Consider the following 12,470-nt stretch of genomic DNA (forward strand, 5'->3'; position numbering starts at 1 on the left):
GAAACAATGGCAAATATAATGGCTCCTCTGTTATTTATGGAACAAGTGAATTTGAGGCGCGGTATTGTTCTGTCCTAATTATATTGTGGTTCTGAATCACTGTATCAGATCACAGCTACAAAAACCTCAGCGATCAAAGCCTTGCGCCTGCGAATCCAAGGGCAATATTCTCACATACACTACTGCTCAGGCACTTTATATTCCGTAGTAAAAAGTTTTGTCTCAGAAAAAGTCAATGACATTTGTGGCGTCCCTCACTACATCATAATATTCGAGAAGCTTTATGCGAACTACGCAAGGAAACAATAAACTGTGACCTTAAAATAATCTCAACTTTTATAGAGACATAATTGGAGACACTGGCATCAACCCCCTTGCAGCTGAATGACTGGCAGTCTCTAGGGGAAAGAATGTATGTTGGTCCTCAGCTTGTAACTTGACTTCTCCTTATGTCAGTCTGCATACTTGCCATCACCCAGGTAAAGCTAGACGGCTTCTTCAATGGCACATTCTCTCTCCCCCCTTCCACCACACACTCAACACAACCTTTTGACCTCTGGGGGAAAGTAAGCAGTGGGGCTCTTCGGCTCTTGATTTAACTGTGGGAAAATATCTACTTGAAGAGGAAGTTCAGCAGCACAGGAAAAGTCACTGTTATGTCACCGCAAACTGGAGGAGCTGAAAATAATTCAGCTAAAATGTATTTAATTTGTGGGTGGACAGAAGTCAGGATAACTGAAGGCTTTTGTGGAAGGGCAAAGCATTAAGAAGATGAAGATGCCTCTTTCTGTTTTGTTTTCAAAACCTGCTTCTCTGTTGAAGATCTCCAAGTAGACATGAGGGAGTTATTTCCCTGTCAAGGATGGCATGACCCTTAGTCATCAGCATGCGACCTGGATGGAGACAGTGGTTAGCACATTCCTGGGGTGGGGTGATCCTGACTTCATTATGTACACATACATCTCTTGGAATCTGTGCAACTAGTCGTCTTCACCTCACCTTCAGCTTGCATGGTGATCACTCAGAAATTTTACAGTCAATTGTTTGAGGAAGGGGGTAGAACATTTCATATTTCCATGCATGAGTCAGATGTAAAAACAATATGCATGTCTTAGGGAGAATACATAAAAAAATGCACACTAGTGTGGAAATGTGATGGAAATGAAGTTAAGATTTTGGAAATTATGAAGGCATCAATCTCTTTAAAAAAGGTGACAGAACCGATTGTGGAAACTATCAAGGTATCTTTTTATTAGCTGTGGCCAGCAAAATTGTTGCAAGGATCTTAGCTAACCGTCTCTTAACAATATCTGAGGCGACCATTTCTGAATCCCAAAATGGTTTTAAACCTTCTAGGGGGAAAGTGGACATGATTTTCACTGCTCGACAGCTTCAATAAACATGCAGAGAGCAAAACCAATCCCTGTATATGGTGTTTATTGACCTGACTAAGGCCTTCGACACTGTAAATCTTAACACCCTGTGGACTGTCCTTCTGAAAATTGGCTGCCCAGATAAATTTGTTAACATCATTCGGCTCCTCCATGATAATATGATAGCAACAATTGCAGATAACAATGGCTCTCAAAGTGAACCATTCACAGTGGGATCTGGTGTTAAACAGGGTTGTGTTATTTTCATTGCCATGATCCTATACATTGTCAAAGGGAAACTCTCCTCCGGAGTAGAAATCATATATTGTACAGATGGAAAGCAGTCTGAAAACAAAGAGTAATGTTACTGCAACTTCCATCATAGAGCTTTAGTGTGCTGATGACAATGTAGTGGGTGCACACTCAGAGGATGACCTCCAAACATCCTTAATATGTTCACAGAAGCTTACAAAAAGCTTGGCCTATCACTCAACATCCAAAAAACCAAAGTGCTGCACAAGCAAGCACAAAACAACCCCTCTGCAGTGCCACAAATCCAACTCAGTGCTGTAACTTTGGAAAATGTTGATCACTTCTCCTACCTGGGTAGTTATCTTTCCAGAAGGGTCAAAACTGATGCCAAAATTCAGCATCACCTGAGCTCTACAAGTGCAGCTTTCTCCTGATTGAAGTGCAGAGTGTTTGAGGACTAGGGCATTCACAGGGAAACCAAAATACTTCTTTACAAAGCTATTGTACTACCAACCTTACTGTATGCTTGTGAAACATGGTCTACTTATAAACGCCATCTCCAACTCCTCGAAAGATTCCACCAACGGTGTCTCCAGGAAATTTTACACATCACTTGGGAAGACAGGCGAACTAATGCCAGTGTGTATCTGAAGAAGTGTGTATCTGAAGAAGTGTGCATGCACACGAAAGCTCATACCAAGAACTGACTTAGTTGGTCTTTAAGGTGCTACTGGAAGGAATTTGTTTTGTTTTGACTATGGCAGACCAACACGGCTACCTATCTGTAACTGGAACTAATGCCAGTGTACTGGAAGAAGCAAAGATCACTAGTGTCAAAACAATGATTCTTCAACATCAACTTGGTTAGACTGGTCATGTTGTGCGGATGCCTGATTATTGTCTTCCAAAGCAACCACTCTATTCTGAACTTAAAAATGGAAAGCATAATGCTGGTGGTCAACAAAAGAGGTTTAAAGAATCTCTCAAAGCAAATCTAGAAAAATGTAGTATAAACACTGACAACTGGGAAACACTGGCCTGTGAGCACTCGAATTGGAGAACAGCCTTTACCAAAGGTGTCATGGGCTTTGAAGATACTCAAACTCAGGACGAAATGGAGAAATGTGCTAAGAGGAAGGCATGCTTGGCAAACTCTCACTGTGATCAACTCCTGCCCAGAAACCTATGTCCCCATTGTAGAAGGACGTGTGGATCCAGAATTGGCCTCCACAGTCACTTACCAAAGAAGAAGAGAAGAAGATGATTCACAGTCATAGATCAAATAGGGCATTTGCTTAATTAAGTTCTTTGCTTTGTGAAGTATGATATAAATATGAGAAGGAGTGTTTCCTTTGATCTGTCTCACCTTTCAAAAGCTCTGCTCAGTGAAAGGGCCGAGTAAAACCAATGAAGGCTGAGTAGTTAACTTGCTAGGCTCATTATTGTAGACCTTCTGCCCGAGGGTGCTCTGTTAGTCAAGGCCCCCACTGACAACCTTTGAAAGGCTGAGTTATTGCGAGGAGTGTCAGCATTGGAGAGGAACAATTAACTCAGGCTATCAGTTGGTTGTACCTTTTTTCATGCTTCAGATTTACAAGCTGAAAGGGTCAAATACTTCACACTCTTTTCTCAACAGACATACACAAACTAAAAAAAAAAAAAAGCCCAGTGGTCTAACATTCAGAACACAACTCTACAATGATTTATCTGTCAGAAGCTTTCAGAGCTAACTCAGTGTTACAGCTCCCTGGAGTGAGAGTCTGTGCCTGTCCATCTGATTTTCCTGAGCGAGAGCTTGAAATATTCTTTGCAGGGGAAACACTTGCTGTGTCGCACAGTAGTAAAGCGAAGGAGTGTGAAACCATTTGGAATTCTTCTTTCCTGTTGTCACCTATAATCACTGTATTCATGGACAAGTTTTATTGCTTGCCGCAGGGCTAATATAGTCCTTGTGCAGCCCCCAGATTTGTTAAATGTTGAGTTCAATGTCAGATGTGAAGGGACAGTCACACTAGGCTAGATAGTTATAACTCAGATGTAGGTTTTAACTGCCAGATTACTTAAGCGAGATGATAAAGTAGGAGTGACAATGTTTTTAGTTCTGGAAAGCTGGATTTTTAAGTGGCGCCATTTCTTTCAGAATATTCCAGCACCCCAACACTCAAGAGAGCCTATGGCTGCTGTCCCTTGGCAAAGGACCACAGGGTGGAAGAGATGATTTTCATTGAGGAGGGGGCAGGCAGAGCAGGCAGTACTTGACTTGATGGACAAATTGATAAGGAAGCTTCTTCTGTTCTTCCACTCTTTCTTTTTAGTATGAATTATCAGCTCTGTCCAGGAAGGAAGTTTGGCTTGCAGGAACTAACCATGGTCCCTGGAGGGCATACCATGGCAGGTGCAAATCTGTTTGTTTGCTTTTTCAGAATCTCCCAGCACTGCAAAGAAAATTATTGTTTTGACTGTTTAACATTTGTTTTTAGTGATTGTTGCTTTGTATCAATGTTTTGCATTATTGTATTTCATTTTATGCGGATGCGGGTGGCACTGTGGGTTAAACCACAGAGCCTAGGACTTGCCGATCAGAAGGCTGGTGGTTCGAATCCCCGCAACGGGGTGAGCTCCCATTGCTCGGTCCCTGCTCCTGCCCACCTAGCAGTTCGAAAGCACGTCAAAGTGCAAGTAGATAAATAGGTACCGCTCCGGCAGGAAGGTAAACGGCGTTTCTGTGCGCTGCTCTGGTTCATCAGAAGCGCCTTAGTCATGCTGGCCACATGACCTATACACCGGCTCCCTCGGCCAATAAAGAGAGCACCGCAACCCCAGAGTCGGCCACAACTGGACCTAATGGTCAGGGGTCCCTTTACCTATTTCATTTTATGGTGATGTAGCCTTGTAAAGATTTGAACACATATCTCTCAAGACAAAGTATGATACTCTGCCCCCCCCCATGTGTGTGTGGGGGGGGGGGCTGTGTGAAAACACTGCATTCTCAAAATATAGTTCATGGTTCCTTATGTGTTGTGGGCTATTATTACTTAATTTCTGCAAACATGCAGACTCTCAGTTCAGGAGAACTTGATAAATAACCTCATGAACCTACTAATGGAACTTGTCTGTGGCAATTCTTCCTTCTCCTAGATATGTAAATCCCAAGAGTTCAATCTGGTTCAGTAATGTGAGCCATCTAATTTGTACTTCCCAAATCTATACGCAAACTGAAATGCCACTGCCCTTTGAAATTTGCACTTTCCTGAAATTTGCAGTGCAGTTTCCCTATAAAAAAAGCTGTATAAAAATGCATATGTTCTCCTGCTAAGCAATAGTGACCCACCTGCTAGGAAGGTAACATGTCACTCTGCACCACCTAGTGAGCTGGTTCTGTGTGGGGAAGGTTAGATGTTGGGCCAGGTAACTGGAAAGACAGATTGGCAATTAATGAAGTAAAGTAGGGTTCCTTTCGCGGACGCAGGTGGTGCTGTGGTCTAAACCACTGAGCCTAGGGCTTGCTGATGGGAAGGTCGGCAGTTCGAATCCCAGCGATGGGGTGAGTTCCCGTTCCTCGGTCCCTGCTCCTGCAAACCTAGCAGTTCGAAAGCACGTCAAAGTGCAAGTAGATAAATAGGTACCACTCTGGGGGGAAGGTAAACGGCGTTTCCGTGCACTGCTCTGGTTTAGCCAAAAGTGGCTTTGTCATGCTGGCCACATGACCCAGAAAAACTGTCTGCAGACAAATGTTGGCTCCCTCAGCCAGTAAAGCAAGATGAGCGCCGCAACCCCAGAGTCGTTCACGACTGGACTTAACTCTCATGGGTCCTTTTCCTTTACCTTTACCTTTAGGGTTCCTGTCAAACACATAATCCTTTTATTTTAAAATTACACACCCTATATGTGAATAATAAACAAGGATATGCCATGTCCACTCTGAGCTGCAGACTATAATAAAGAGATGGATTATAAAAAGTGATTGTTATACGCATTCCTCTCTCTCTATGTGAAAGGCATCTACTTCACTCCTGATTGACCTGATTGCATTTCTAATCCTACACAATAAATTGATCATTAAAGAGCAATGGGACTAAGTTTATGCAAAAGCCCTGTCTAGCAGGGAAGGCTAGATACCACCCATGCTCTGTGATATCTGTTTTCCAGATGAGTAGATTCTGCCGCTGATATTTCTACCATTTTGCCATAGCTAAGTTTTTAAGAAAGCCCATTTTGTTTGTTTTAGGCAAATAGCCACAGGCTTTCCCAACATGACAGCTTACACAAGGTCCCTATTATTCATTAGGTTTTGAATTATTATGGGAGGGGAAGGGGCGTGGAAGGGTGATCAGTGCCAGCAGCCCCCCAACTGAGCTAAGCAGCTCTCCAAGTATTTGTGAGATGAAGGTGACATTCTTGCTGTCAACAAATCAGCAGCTTAATCCTTAGCAACATGCTTTAATGAGTTTGATCGGATTTTCAACAGGATGGGAGAAAACACATGCACAAAGGGTGGCTTAATAACATTACTTCTTAAATCGACATTAATTAAATTGTAGTTTGGACAATAATATCTCTTGTGTAAATAATGCTTCCTTTTTGAGCGGAAGCAACAACAACAACAACAACAACAACACAGGGGTAGTGGTAGCACTAAAATGAATCTCTGTTAAGTAGGAGGATATAATTTAGGCAACTGTTCTCATAGGAACATCAAATTAGTGTTGCAGGGTAATTCATAACAATTTTTTTAAAAAATACTACTACCAATAATACACCCCAAACACCAGGAGCTTTTTAAGGAAACAGCCTAATTGTTTTGCAAATGCCCTCACAAAAGTTAAGTTCATAATGAATAACAAAAAGCAAGCTGTTGGGAGACTGACAAAGTAGTGATGCCTATTGTCTCAGTAGTAACATTTTGCAGGGGTTAGGGACCATTTATCCATTCCACTAAAGTGGTTTTCAACCAGTAAGGTAATGGTAAAAGGACTCCTGACCATTAGGTCCAGTCGTGGCCGACTCTGGGTTGTGGCGCTCATCTCAGCTTCCGGGTCATGTGGCCAGCATGACTAAGCCGATTCTGGCGAACCAGAACCAGAGCAGTGCAAACCAGAGCAGTGCACAGAAACGCCGTTTACCTTCCCGCCAGAGTGGTACCTATTTATCTACTTGCACTTTGATGTGCTTTCGAACTGCTAGGTTGGCAGGAGCAGGGACTGAGCAACGGGAGCTCACCCCGTCTCGGGGATTCCAACCGCTGAGCTTCTGATAGGCAATCCTAGGCTCTGTGGTTTAACCTACGGATGACTTGAATGATGATCAGGGGTACTGGGGCCAATGCTGGCCTTTGTCTCTCCTTCCCTCCCTCCCTCTTCTGATGCCCTCTCATGCCTCTGCCTCCCAATGGCTTACACAACTATTCGTTGCATCAGCCCCAGCTACCAGCTGCAGCTGGGGCTGGCCAGGGGGTGCTGGTTGCCAGGGGCTGAGTTGGAGTAAGCAAGCAAGTGCGTGAGGGAGGCCAGCCAGCCCATCCACCAGCTCTAGTTGTTGGGAATGGACAGACAAGTCCCAGGCCTCTGTGGGGCAGAGTGAGGAGGCACCTCTCTTTGAGGGCAGGGGGGCAGCTGAGAGACTTGCATAGTCTACAAAGACTTTCAGAGACTTATAAGACTTTCATTTGGTTCTATGTTTTCAAGAGAATCCATCAAGAGTGCATATTTTGTGACTTTCAGAGATTTATAAGATTTCTGTTTATTTGGTTTTGCAGAGAGTGCATTTCATATATTTCATACTGTTCAATGTTCTGTATAGATTATATAAAGAGTTTGTATTGACATCGTATTGTTACACTTGGTCATCATGTTGCTTTGGATATTACTGAGAGACCAGGGGCAGAAGCAGTGGCTGCCCAGAGAACTCCCAATGAGATGGGAGAGGAAGCTGAGGGAACAGTCCACAAGCAAGGGTGTTAAAAAAAGGCTGAGAGGCTGTCAGCTCTGCAGGTAAGGGGTGACATAACTGGGCTCCTGAGCCCCACAGGGGTGCCACAGAAAGAATGTCAAGGGTGCCATGGACTCAAAAAGGTTGAAAACCTCTGCACTAAGATTTCAGTTCTCCATCCCACACCAGTACTTTTCAGTAGCAGCATCAGAAAAATGGAGATGAAGAGAGATGGGGATGTCAGGCTAAAGACACAGAAACCTTTCTGTTTGGGTACACAGTTCTGCTCTCAGTCTCAGAGGCTGTGATTCAATTAAGTTTAGAACTAATAGGAAACTTTCTCCTCATCTTTATATGATTGCCTTTCTGGTGACAACCAGAAATATAAACATGGAATTCTAATATTTCATTATATTAAAAATCTTAACTTTTTTTTTTAAAAAAAAACCAAAATACTTTATGATACAGTTCAACAAGTTGAGAAAAAAATCAGTGGCATGTACAATTAAAGCACATTAATTAAAAAGCCACACCTGAAGGCCAATATGATTGGTAGTGGAGATAACCACTAGTTTACTTAGCTTTCTGAAAATGACTAGTATTTCTCAACCTGGTGCCCTTCAGATGTTTTGAACTATAACTCCCATCAGCTCTAGCATACACCCCAAAAACCACATCCCAGGTAATATAAGCCTTTCAACCAGGTACCCACTTAAGGATGCATAACTTGTCTGAATCTTCTCCAAAGTGAGGATGGGCTAGTCCTAGGACACTGCAAGCAGAGGAAAACCATGCTGACTCATTTCTTCCCTGTTTTAGAATTCTTCACATGTAAGGAGGTGAGAGAAGTTGCCAATAAATGATTAAAGACTCTGGGGTTTAAAAACTCAAGGCTGTCAAAGCTGGGAAAATCTCTGTGTTTAACTAATGGCTCAGCTTGCCTGATGATAAGGCACAGCTGATGCCTACAGGGTAATAGGCAAGTATTGGATGAGGCAGGTTGAAGCTGAAAGGAAAATGAAGGCACCCGAGGAAGTCTATGCAGCGTAAATATGCATGTTCTGAGAATGCAGTCGGCTAAAAGCAGAGACATCACCTTGCCTACAAAGGTCCGTATAGTTAAAGCTATGGCTTTCCCAGTAGTGATGTATGGAAGTGAGTGCTGGACCATAAAGAAGGCTGATCGCTGAAGAATTGCTGCTTTTGAATTCTGGTGCTGGAGGAGACTCTTGAGAGTGTCCCATGGACTGCAAGAAGATCAAACCTCTCCATTCTGAAGGAAATCAGCCCTGAGTGCTCACTGGAAGGACAGATCCTGAAGCTGAGACTCCAATACTTTGGCCACCTCATGAGAAGAGAAGACTCCCTGGAAAAGACCCTGATGTTGGGAAAGATGGAGGGCACAAGGAGAAGGGGACGACAGAGGACGAGATGTTTGGATAGTGTTCTGGAAGCTACCAGCATGAGTTTGGCCAAACTGCGGGAGGCAGTGGAAGACAGTAGTGCCTGGCGTGCTCTGGTCCAGGGGGTCACGAAGAGTCGGACACGACTAAACGACCAAACAACAACAACAACTATATATGTGCCATCTTCAAGTGATCAGAGTGATCTAGTACTAGCTATAGAACAAATAGGCCTGCTTTAAGAGTATGCAACAATGACAAATGAATCATTGTTGTTATTGAAGTTTGCACAATCTTTGAGGGAGGCTCTGCAGATGCAAAGGGTTACCCACTACAGAAGTTCAGTCTCATTATGAGAGGGAACGGGAGAGTTGTGTGACTTTGGGGTGGGAGTGTGAATCCCAGTGCCCCACTTTTGCCTCTTTTCTCCAGGTAATTCATGACTAGGGCTTGTCTGGCAGACAGCTTTCAGGACCTGACAAATTGTAGCAGGTGATACCTGCTGGAACAGGATCCCAACACATTCACATCCGATTCAAGACAGCCAAGCTGAAGGATAGCTAGTCTCCACTTACTCGTTCTTGCAGTCCATACTCTGTTAAAAGGACAGCGATATGAAACTGCAGAGATTTGGTAGCTCCTCTTCCCCTAACTCCGGCTTCCTCAACCTCGGTCCTCTAGATGTTTTGAGACTACAATTCCCATCATCCCTGACCACTGGTCCTGCTAGCTAGGGATCATGGGAGTTGTAGGCCAAAAACATCTGGAGGGCCAAGGTTGAGGAAGCCTGCCTAACTCTTGGGGGATTTTAAATGTAAATGCTCCCCTGTTACAGCGAGGGCACTATGGCAGATCTTGGCTGCCTTACTCTTGAGGAATTTTAATCCAAATCAGTCCATCAGTTCTTCTTGCTGTGGGGCCAATACACTCACTCCAAAAATCCAAATAAAAAACCAGCCCCTCCCTGACTGTGGGGCCAATACAGCCAATCTTTCTTAACTAGTGTGTCACACCCCTTCTGACTGAGCTCCCACCAAACAAACACACTTTCCTTTTTCAAAAACTAATATTTGTGTGTCTTTATGAGAATATAAACCTGAAGGAGAGGCATGTTGTCTCCTCCATTTTTTTTCCAAGACACAGACAAAATATTTCTGCTCCTAGCAGAGTATAAACTTGCATGAAGGAAAGGATGTCTTCTTATACTATCCCCTATTTGGGGCAGCACCACATGCTTGCTAAATATGAATATGTACTGAAATCTCTCAAAGCTGGCAAAGCACAGCTGCACCAGGTACCTAAAGCTTTCTTCTCAAATCAAAACATTTTGCTAACCAGTGTGCAGTAGCACCTTGAATGAGGCACCTCTAATGCTAATGTACCAGTGTGTAGTGCCCACAAACAAAAGACATCACAGGGAGGAAAGTGGATCCCTTTTAGTTTTTCTCCCCTGAATCAACTTTAATGGGGCTTAGGAAATCCTTGGAAAAATTTGTCCACAACAGGCACAGTCAAACTTGGCCCTCCAGATGTTTGGGGACTACAACTCCCATGATCCCTAGCTAACAGGACCAGTGGTCAGGGATGATGGGAATTGTAGTCCCAAAACATCTGGAGGGCCGAGTTTGACTATGCCTGGTCTACAATTTGGCAGGTTTCCTACCTAGGGGAACTTCTCTTGTGTCTATTTTCAAAACAATTGTCAAGAAAACACTTGGGGAAATGAAACAAGTCCTCTTTTTTTACCCACCCCAACCCATAAAGGCTGCCCTTGCTGGAAAGCCACTGCAGCCATCCTGGAATTTGGCAAGCATCTTTCCTTCAGGAGGGTCTACTATGTCTACAAATTTCACCCAATTCTGCCAAAAAAGAGGATATAGAGTTCACCCCCCCCAAACAAACAAACAAACGAATCAATCTTTAAAGGCTCCCAGAACGATCCCTCTGAAAGCATTTGCCTGTAAGTTTTAGTCAGCCTAGAGGGGCTACTTATTTCACCCACTTGCCTCAAAAGAAATAAGTTATAGGTGTTTTGATTTGCCCATAATGGTGAATGGGGTAAACAGAGCTTGGTTTTACAAACCAGATTTTGACTTGGATCCTGAGCTGAACAGGGCAGCCTGTGAAGCACTTTGGACTGAGGGGGGCTGATTTCCGAAGTCCCAGTCCGTACGCCTAATTGGTGTGTACCCCTAATTGCTGTACCTGAGTTTGCAATGCCAGCAACAGAATGGCAAAGATTTGCTTATAGTAACTTAGCCTTGAAACTCAAATGTCAAAGTGAAAAGGGTGTGCTGAAAGACCAGTGCTCTTTCATGTTGCCTGGAGAAATCAAATGGGGCCACACAAAGGTTCAAAGATTGCATTGCTTCATTCTGCACATGTCAGTGAAGGTTCATATCCTTCTTTTATGCATTTCCAAATCCCATTCGCAGCAATAATGCTGAAGAACATTCCTTTTCGATAATCTCCACCAATATAATATTCTTCGGTTTTATAGCTTCCTATCCCAGAGGAGCCTTGAATAATTGAAGATTGCTGAAAGTGAGAAAATGAGACAGTGAAGGATCGCTTGGTTCCTTTAAAATTTTCTCTTACATTGAGAAGATGACTGAAACACAGATTACCAACATGCATTTATTTCCCCCGTCATAAAAGTACCAGTTTGATGAGCAATCTTTAAGGTACAGTATACAAGCAAATACATTACTGAAAAAACAAACTTAGCATAAAGGCATGGAATGCCTTCCATCAGTCCTGGCTGGTGGCCTAGAAAGCCTTAAACGGCTTAGGACCACCTTTCCCCATATTATTTATTATTGCCCTTTTATTATTTATTAAATTATGTGATAATGCACACAGTGACTTGCGATCTCGATCACACGCAGTCTGTAGTCTCCTGGCAGTAGGAGTACAATATGGGCGTGTCTTTAAGTTAACATCTTACATTAAAAACCTGACAGTACCAAATTATCGAAGGCTTTTCACCAAAGCCAGATTAAAGGTCTTTCCTTCTGCAGTGTTGGATGGCAGGTTGAGAGGAGTTCCCTACCAGGACAGACTTTGCTCGTGTGCTCAAGACATTGATTCCATAAAACATATTTTGCTGCAAGCCAGGGCTGAACTCGTATTACCCTTGCTGGTACCTTTCCCGGGAAATTCAGAGGCTCACTATGTCAGGTTCCTATTGGAAGACTGGACAAACGCTAGAACATTAGCAGTGGCAAAGTTTTTATCGGTGGTTGCAAGAACCAATGATCCCTATCTTTTCAACAAAATGCTTGTTTAACCTGGAGGTAGGCTGTATGAATTGTGCATTGCTTTGTAATGATTTGTTGGGTCTCTGGACCGTAATAAAGATTGATTGATTGATTAAATTTGTAGACTGCTCTTCATCCGTAGATCTTAGGGCAGTTCATATGACCCGACTTGGATCCTGCAATCATCATCTGAGGCTGTTCTGGGTGTGGAGTTTGGAACAAACAGGGTTAAAACTCCGTGGTGCCCTGCATCT

Source organism: Podarcis erhardii (assembly GCF_964252035.2).
Source record: "Podarcis erhardii genome assembly, chromosome: 9".
Classification (NCBI taxonomy): Eukaryota; Metazoa; Chordata; class Lepidosauria; order Squamata; family Lacertidae; genus Podarcis; species Podarcis erhardii.